Source organism: Gymnoscopelus braueri (assembly GCF_963280865.1).
Source record: "Gymnoscopelus braueri genome assembly, chromosome: 20".
Lineage (NCBI taxonomy): Eukaryota > Metazoa > Chordata > Actinopteri > Myctophiformes > Myctophidae > Gymnoscopelus > Gymnoscopelus braueri.
Window position 1 is genome coordinate 7,758,536 of NC_137622.1, and position 7,500 is coordinate 7,766,035.

A 7,500-nucleotide genomic window follows, 5' to 3' on the forward strand; every position below is an offset into this window, starting at 1 on the left:
TGGAGGTGGTAGCAGTACTGTTGGGGGGGGGGGGGGCAGGGTACCTCATTAGCTACTTAAGAGGAAAAGGACTCTCTGTTTGACCTCCCAACCAGCAGGGGGGAGAATGGGGGCGGAGAGGAGAGGAGAGGAGAGGAGAGGAGAGGAGAGGAGAGGAGAGGAGAGGAGAGGGGGGCGGGGCAGGGGCAGGGGTGTAGACTGGTTCCAAAAGTTAAAGGACAAAACCCTCTGAAATATGTCCACAGCAATATTAAAGGCTGTGTGTGTGTGTGTGTGTGTGTGTGTGTGTGTGTGTGTGTGTGTGTGTGTGTGTGTGTGTGTGTGTGTGTGTGTGTGTGTGTGTGTGTGTATTCTTGTATGGAACCGAGAACAGAATCAGAATCAGCTTTAATGTCACATCACAGGTTTACAGCAATGTTCTATCGTTTTTGTTATTTTGAGAATTTTCTATTACCTAAAAGATTTTATTCAGAAAAATGTACTTAGTTCTTTGGACATGGAACCTTTTGAAGGGAATATCCATACTGCGCACAACATATGAAGCAACCTATAAAACCTTATCTTCTATATTCCAGTTAGTTCCATGAACCATTTTTTTGGAGAGACAGTGCAGGGACACCCACTCCCCTCTCTGCAGCACCCCGGGGCTCCTGTGAGGTTTACACCAGGTGTCACACTCCATTTGAAGCACCCTCATGGCTACCGCGAACCCCCCCCCCCCCCCCCCCCCCCCCCCGCCGCCCGCTTCCAGGGCCCTACGATGCAGACATAAAAAAGTCGAGGCAGAGAGGGGCCGAGAAACACCTGAGGGGCTGTATTAAATAACGTTTGAAAATCCCTCAGTAAATAAGATCAAACAGGGGCTACCTCCTTTGAATGCCGCGGGCATAATGGCCGGGTTAGCTAGTGTAAGTTTACAAAACAGCAGGTCTGGTCTGACGCCCACGGTGTCCATTAGTTTGATTGTAAGCATACGCGCTTGTAGGAGAGGCCACCGAACCAACGAACGCTGGCCCGCCTCGTTTACCTGCTTCCTACTCTGTAGACACACTCATTAGAACACACATGGTGCAGTGCAGTGGTGGAAAGTAACTAAGTAGATTTACTGAAGTACTCTGAGGAACTTTTACTTTACTTGAGTAATAACATTGTTTTGATTCTCCACACTTCTACACCACTACATCTCAGAGGCAAATATTGTTTGTTTTCGCTCCAATACAATTATTCGAACTTTTTTTTACTAGTTACATACATTAACCACTTAAGCACTATTTTATACTTATGCTACTTGAAAATAACAGACCTACAAGCTCACAACGCATCACGATCAGCGACACGTTGTCAGCTGTAGATCGGATATTTCTGGGTATTTTATTATTGCGATTGTGAAATGGGTCCTTTTGCATAAAGATTTTTACGTTTGGTATGATTATATATAAGTATATTTTGATGCCAATACTTTGGTACTTTTTTACTCAAGTAACATTGAAGAATGTTTACTTGTAACAGCATATTTCTACATTGTGGTATTGGTACTTTTTATCAGAGTACTTCTAAGTTCTTCCAGTACTGGCGGTGGATCCAGGCGTGGTGCGTTGGGAGCTTGGCGTTGTTTCAGGGCTTCATGTATGAAGAGGTGTCTGGTTTATTTATTTGGCCAACTCTTAAGCCCCCTTTCCATTGCAGCTTAAGCACCACACCACACCACACCACACTACACCACACCACACCGCATCAAAATATCTACCGTTTCCATTACACAAAAGTACCCCCGCTCAAATCCACAGGTATGAGTAGCAGACTCTGGTCATTGACACTCATTTGTAATGTAAACATAGGTGGAGGTCATTGCTTTTTGTCTAACAATGTAATGTAGGTGAGTGGCCAACTGTCCTGTATACAAATGCAAATCACCTGTGCACGTGCGGGTGAACCATTTGGTTCGGTATGAACCAAATGGATCCTTATAACTGTGATTATAATACACTATAAAATAGTATAATGTTTTACAACTATGATAATTATAACACACTATAATAGATTACAACTGTGATCATAATACACTATAAAGTAGTATAATGTTTTACAACTATGATACTTATAATACACTATAATAGATTATAACTGTGATTATAATACACTATAAATTATTATAATGTTTTACAACTATGATAATTATAACACACTAGAATAGATTTTAACTGTGATTTTAATAATCTATAAAGTATTATAATGTTTTACAACTATATCCTGTTCTAAATAATAAAGTTGGTGAATGATCAGTCATTATGAAGTGTTTGGCCCCGCTTGGCCTAGCTCAGACCTACCCAGGACTGGGTACTTTTTAGGCACCAGTTTAGTACCACTTACACACCACTCTACCCACTTCATTGTAGTGGAAACCGAGGCACAAGTGGGCGGTGTGGTGTGGGGTAGGGTGAGGCCATGCATATGGAAAGCCGCCTTTATAGGTGTGTTTGAGCTGCAGTTCTGCAGGACCCTCTTAAAGTGTGTCCAATAATAGCTGTGTGTCCTGTGTGTGTGTGTGTGTGTGTGTGCGCGGCGCGCGCGTGCGTGCGTGCATGCGTGCGTGCGTGCGTGCGTGCGTGCGTGCGTGCGTGTGTGTTGTGCGTGACCTATTACTATACTTGTGAGGGCCAAATGTCCAAGCATAGTAGAATTTGTAACAAGTACGACAATTTTCTTCAAAAGACAAATGGCTGCTTTCATAGTTTAAAATAACATGTTTTGAGTTAGTCTAACAATTAGGATTGAGGTGTTTAGAGGCATTTAGAGGTTGGGTTGGGGTTAATATTAGATCGGCTATTTTCGATGTGCAACACAAGCGCATAAGATACACATAACTCAAGCTGTAGGCTTAGGCTAATGGCAAAAGAAATGGTAAATATCACACTAATAAAATTGCTGTCCTAAAAATGTCATGTCCTCGCAAGTATAGTAATAATACCAACGTTTGTGTGTGTGTGTGTGTGTGTGTGTGTGTGTGTGTGTGTGTGTGTGTGTGTGTGTGTGTGTGTGTGTGTGTGTGTGTGTGTGTGTGTGTGTGTGTGTGTGTGTGTGTGTGTGTGTTCTATTAAGTGGGTATTCGGTATGGGCGGTGCATTAGGTGTGGAAAGCCAGGGTGACTGCTGCTGCAGCTCGCAGGAAGTCAGGCTGCGTGATGGAATTTGCGGCGCCCGGGCTCTGGTTTATTTTCCAGCCCGGATTCCTGTCCTACCTGCAGGACGTTCCCAGGTTCTGGCTTCAATTAGGCTGGGAAGCTGGGCAGAGGAGGAGGAGGAGGAGGAGGAGGAGGGGAAAGGAACGTGGAGGGGTGGGAGTGTGAAAGTGGAAAGCAAGGGGCGACGGGGCTGGAGTCTGTCACACACAACTCGGCACAGCCGGGGAGAGAGAGAGAGAGAGAGAGAGAGAGAGAGAGAGAGAGAGAGAGAGAGAGAGAGAGAGAGAGAGAGAGAGAGAGATGGAGGGCAGAGGAAAAGGGGAAAATGGAGAGAGGGGATAGTGTAAAGATGAAAGTAAGACGAATGAGGGCAGAGATTTGGCCAGAGTGCAGCGAGAAATTAAACTGTTTTACGTCTTCCAGCTTATGACTGTAAAAGTGTCTCCACCAACCGCACAGGGCAGGGATTCTCAATATCTTTTAATGTCAGGGACCCCCAGTTTGCAATAGGTTAAGGACTCCCTTTTTATATGATTCTCTGGGATCTCTGGGACCCCATCTACGCAGAAAATACTCAGTGTTAATTTAACTCTGAGAGTGTACAAATGGAACCATGGGGTACAGACTTAATTACAGACCCATAAGGGTCCATTTGGTTCCTATATGTATCAATCATTTACCTGGGGGGCCCCCTGGAACCCCCTCAAGGTCCCCTGGGGGTCCCTGGACCCCACATTGAGAACCAGTGGTGTCGGTGAATAGAAACAGAATTATAACGGGTATTCTGCTGGTATACAAGGCCTAAAAGTTCCTCCACAAAGACGTCTTTCATAGCCAATGATTTTCTAACGCGTCTCTCCGAAGAGCCTCACGTACAAACCCAGACGGGCCCTATCATAATCCCCCCCTGAGTTCTGACCCTCCGAATGGCAAACTCATCTGACAAATTAGAGGGAAACGCTCTATAATCAAAGACCAATCACGTAATTGCTCCATTTCGCCACTAGCTCAAGCGTCTCCAGTGAGATTAGTCGTACGGAGGAGAAACACGATACCCTGGGAAGTCCAACAGATGTTCTGAAAAACAAACTATCTCCGGAGGACAAGAACACATCGTCCAAATATGGCAGATATATAATCCAATCTCATTTAAAAGCTGTGATAACTGTGGATATGTAGCCATGCTCATCCAGCACGACACATCCAAACCACACATTGAGAAATCACAAATATGTCTGGGAAACAGTAAGCACAAAGTTAGGAAAACCGCGTAAACCCTATGCTGACCGGGGTCCCCCAAGGCTTTAGACTTGGTACGTTACTTTTTTCCTCTACACCAAATCTTGCCGCTGAAAATAGCCGATCTACAAGCTCAGAACCAACTGTGAACTTGTAGATCAACTTTTTTGCTGAATGTTTTCCCCCAGAACTTAGGGACACTAGGGTTCATGTCAGTACAATTTCATAAATGGGAGTTCTGATGTGGTTATCACAGGAAATCATCACCTGGGCCTCAACGGGGTAAAAACTAGTCAATACCTCTTTATCAGCAAGCTAAGTGTCTGACTTCAGACAAGAATGCACTGACTGAACGCTAGAACCATGCACTGCATACTAGAACCATGCATTGCATACTGGAACTTTGCATTGCATACTAGAACCATGCACCGCATACTAGAACCATGCACTGCATACTAGAACCATGCACTGCATTCTAGAACCATGCACTGCATTCTAGAACCAAGCATTCTAGAAGCATGCACTGAATACTAGAACCATGCATACTAGAAGCATGCACTAAAACTGTGCATGTTGGTACAGTACATTGAAGTCCTGTCATGTCCAGAGATCCAGAGACATGGGGGAACATAACCTCAGTAAAAAGCCATTTCTCTGCATCCATTTATAGGGCACAGCTCACTGTTAACTTGGCTGCGGTGGAATCATGACATCAGCCGCTCCAGGCGTGAGAAAGCCTCGTTTTATAAGCACACGGAGGAAAGGCTTTGTGTTATTTTCTTCTCTTTTTTCTGTGTTTAGTTTAGCCGCGCGGAGAAGCGAGGGGTTAGCGTCTGACTGGCCAGGCTGTCCGCGTATCTCCAGATACACTCTGATCAACACTGACAACGTGAGAAATGACACACTTCCGCTGCGGAGCGGCCGTTTCATGAGGCCATCGCCGGCGGAGCACTTAAGGCTGGAGGAATGGAACATCGGGGGGATTAATGTTGGAAGGAAGTGGATTCTTTCAAGGGGTCCCACGTTCCCCTCTCTGTAGGAGAGCAGAGCCGCGAGGCCCCTGGCCTGTACGCTATACAAAATGTCTGTACACACAGCGGCCTGCCGGGACGGATTCATGCTTAGCTGCCTACAATCTGGGTCACTTCTACATCCCGGCCGATGCCAGATTTTTGGGTCCGACGCTGATCCCGATTTCAGAGAATCCTAGACCACCGATTACAGATGTTTAGACCGGTATTTTGCACAAAAAGTGTGCAGGATTATAAATCATCCTAAATCCCCAAAACTCATGTCCCAAATGTGGAACTGGGTGAGGATCAGTCTATTTAGAACACACATGTGTAAGTACTCTGTCAATAGAATACACATGTCCATGTCCATGTCCATGTCCAGCACGCTCACCCTTCAGTCTGAGGACTCTGAACACCAGACGTTATCAAACGCAGCCATCATCCGACTGAAATTCCACAGTTTTAATTGGCGTGGCATACTGTTACATATCCAGGAACATGACGCATCCGCACATTATCTCAATGTTGGCCCATCCTCAAACGCACAACATAAACAGGGCAGATGAAAGCCATTATCTGTGCGCGCTGGCCTACACTCTGCTATCAGATGTTCAATTAGTCTTATTTGCTTTAGCCAGGCAACATCCAGAGCCGGTGGTCGTTTCAACAGGCTGGGAGGCCGCAGGCCTCGTAAAAAGACGGGATTACGTGTGCTCAACAATAACTCTCTCTCTTCTCCTCAGTGCCTGCTGATTTTTCAACCACGGAAAAGTACCCTAACAATTTTGCAAACATTTTTGCAAAATTCTCAGTGTACTTCTATCTCTAAGGGTGTAAAAACGTCGCAACCTTTGGGCGACCTCAGTAACTTACAGCTTGGACAGTAAGGTTCGTCGGTCAAGATAATTAACCCTGGCATCCCTATTTTGGGAATGTCATTAATATAGGCGAAGGTGTTCCCCCCAAAAAGTAAAAAACAAACAAACAAAAAGACCCAATTTTATCTTAAAGGAAGTAAATGAGATGTTTTGGACATGGCACATCTGTCTCATCACATCATGCCCAAAAGTGAGAACTTGGTACAGTGTGTTCCATTAATAGCACCTACCCTTCCAAAGGTCTGTGCACAGCCCTACTGAAACGCCACAGCAAAATAGTGATCTTGACTTCAGTACACACAAATAAGGTAAAATGTAGGCTACGTTTTTTTGTTGTTGTGTTAAATAGCTCTATATTCTATAGCTCTAATTATTGCTATAGAGTGTCTCTCCAGCTCTGTAGTAAGCAGCAAATGTATTTTCAGGTCGGGATACCAATCTTATACAATCAGGAGAGAGAACTCATACAGGACACACGGTGAAATTGGAAGTGATGACACAAAGAAATGTGCAGACGCAATTCATTTTTTGTTTATTAAAGAGCTGGATAGACAGGGAGACCCCTGTCACTGAACAAACACTCAATGACAATGCTTAGAGCTTTGATTTAAGCTATTGTAACGGCAGCCGCAGACCGCATACAGTATATGCCATTGACAGACCGGCTGACAAATGCATCATGGGAATTGTAGGATCACATAGGATGGCCGAAACAAATATAGTTGTCTCTATATTCAGTAGACTATTATGATAATAACCATTGACGATGAACTGAAATAGACATGAACAACTTGATGGAGTCCCTTTGAATAGTTCTACTGGCTCGTCTGTTTTTCCCCCAACGTCACTTTGAAGCTGTTTAGTTCCACAGGCAGATTTGATTACAGAGCTCCAATGGGAAAGTTTGCGAAGTCAGTGTGAAGGTAGTTTCATTGCACCCTTTGAAAATAAAATACTGTTTGAAAATAGCCGAACCACAAGCTTTGTGACGCGATGAGAGCTTACAGTATAGATCGTCTATTTTCTCTGTGCGACGCAGTCGTACGACAATGTATAAATCAGGCATTACTGCTCCTGTCTGTCTTACCCGGTACCCCATGAGGCTCCCATTAAACCAATTATGATAATAACCAGTCCTTAACTGATAGAATAAGAACTTTCACATAATCTTCTCAATCTTCTTCTGTTT

At 44.5% G+C, this 7,500-nt stretch overlaps 1 protein-coding gene across 1 annotated transcript in view; it reads right to left on the reverse strand.

The window, feature by feature from the left end:
• gpc3 (glypican 3) overlaps positions 1–7,500 on the reverse strand; it is a gene marked incomplete at both ends in the record, with an annotated part of 152,823 nt that overhangs the window by 24,998 nt on the left and 120,325 nt on the right. The gene's annotated exons all lie outside the window — the stretch shown is intronic.